The sequence below is a fragment of the Sapajus apella genome, unplaced genomic scaffold (assembly GCF_009761245.1).
Source record: "Sapajus apella isolate SASKATOON/1434 unplaced genomic scaffold, GSC_monkey_1.0 scaffold178, whole genome shotgun sequence".
NCBI lineage: Eukaryota > Metazoa > Chordata > Mammalia > Primates > Cebidae > Sapajus > Sapajus apella.
This window is the reverse complement of record NW_022437118.1, coordinates 896,690-898,893: the sequence shown is the minus strand read 5'-3', so window position 1 is coordinate 898,893 and position 2,204 is coordinate 896,690. Positions and strand designations below refer to the sequence as shown.

Below are 2,204 nucleotides of genomic sequence, written 5' to 3'. Positions count from 1 at the left end.
GCCAAAATAGATAAATGGGACCTAATGAAACTTCACAGCTTCTGCACGACAAAAGAAGCAGTCATTAGAGTGAATTGGCAACCAACAGAATGGGAAAAAATTTTTACAGTCTACCCATCTGACAAAGTGCTGATATCCAGAATCTACAAAGAACTAAAACAGATTTACAGGAAAAAAAAAAAACAAACAAGCCCATTCAAAAGTGGGCGAATGATATGAACAGACACTTTAAAAAAGAAGACATACATGAGGCCAACAAACATATGAAAAAATGCTCATCATCACTGGTCATCAGAGAAATGCAAATCAAAACTACATTGAGATACCATCTCATGCCTGTTCGAATGGCGATCATTAAAAAATCTAGAGACAACAGATGCTGGAGAGGATGTGGAGAAATAGGAACACTTTTACACTGTTTGTGGGAGTGTCAATTAGTTCAACCATTGTGGAAGACAGTGTGGGGATTCCTTAAGGACCTAGAAATAGAAATTCCATTTGACCCAGCAATCCCATTACTGGGTATATATCCAAAGGATTATAAATCATTCTACTATAAGGACACATGCACATGAATGTTCATTGCAGCACTGTTTACAATAGCAAAGACCTGGAACCAACCCAAGTGCCCATCGATGATAGACTGGACAGGGAAAATGTGGCATATATACACCATGGAATATTATGCAGCCATCAAAAATCATGAGTTTGTGTCCTTTGTAGGGACATGGATGAACCTGGAAAGCATCATTCTCAGCAAACTGACACAAGAGCAGAAAATCGAGCAGCAACATGGAGGAAACCAGAGCGAACCGAGAGCTTAGTGACCAACATGAGCCTCCTCAACAAGCCCAAGAGTGAGATGACCCCGGAGGAGCTGCAGAAGCAAGAGGAGGAGGAATTTAACACAGGTCCACTCTCTGTGCTCACTCAGTCCGTCAAAAACAACACCCAAGTGCTCATCAACTGCTGCAACAATAAGAAACTCCTGGGCCGTGTGAAGGCCTTCGATAGGCACTGCAACATGGTGCTGGAGAACGTGAAGGAAATGTGGACTGAGGTACCCAAGAGCGGCAAGGGCAAGAAGAAGTCCAAGCCAGTCAACAAAGACCGCTACATCTCCAAGATGTTCCTGCGGGGACTCAGTCATTGTGGTCCTGCGGAACCCACTCATCGCCGGCAAGTAGGAGCCACCTATCCCTGTCAGTCAACAGAACTCACTCCCCTGTCCTACAGAGACCACTGCCGCTGGTGTTGAGAACAATAAAGCTCTGTGTTTTTTTCTTAAAAAAAAAAAAAAGAAAGAAAATCAAACACCACATGTTCTCACTCATAGGTGGGTGTTGAACAATGAGAACACATGGACACAGGGAGGGGAGCACTACACTCTGGGGTCTGTTGGGGGAAATAGGGGAGGGCCAGTGGGGGGTGGGGAATTGGGGAGAGAGAGCATGGGGAGAAATGCCAGATATAGGTGAAGGGGAGAAAGGTAGCAAATCACACTGCCATGTGTGTACCTATGCAACAATCTTGCATGTTCTTCACATGTACCCCAAAACCTAAAATGCAATAAAATAATTTTAAAAAGGAACCCCAAAAAGCTAACACCCATCTAATATAATGGGATCCTATAGCTGAGGCAGCCTTTCAGACCCTGAAGCAGGCACTACTGCAGGCTCCAGCTCTACGTCTTCCTACAGGGAATGACTTCTCCCTATATGTTATGGAAAAGTCAGGAGTGGCACTGGGGGTTCTCACACAGACTTAGAGGACCATGTCACAACCGGCGGCATACCTAAGTAAGGAAATTGATACGGTAGCAAAAGGCTGGCCACACTGTTTGCAGGTTGTAGCTGTGGCGGCTACATTGGTCTCAAAAGCTGTTAAAATAGTGCAAGGGAAAGATCTAACTGTATGGACTTCACATGAGGTAGCTGGAATTCTGGCCTCTAAAGGAGGCTTATGGCTGTCCGACAACTGCTTACTCAAATATCAGGCCTTAATGCTCGAAGGGCCTGTACTTCAGCTGCACACATGTGCAGCCCTTTTCTTCCTGAGGAAGGGGCAGACAAAGAACATGACCGTTGCAGGTTATAGCCCAGAACTATGCGGCTCGAGAGGATCTCTTAGAAACTCCTCTAGCCAATCCTGTCCTTAACCTATACACTGACGGAAGTTCATCTTTGGAAGATGGAGTTTGAAAG

The 2,204-nt window shown here is 45.0% G+C and overlaps 1 pseudogene; it reads left to right on the top strand.

The window, feature by feature from the left end:
- The first annotated feature begins 789 nt into the window (after nt 1-789).
- LOC116543005 lies at nt 790-1,309 on the top strand (annotated as a pseudogene).
- The last annotated feature ends 895 nt before the right edge of the window (nt 1,310-2,204 follow it).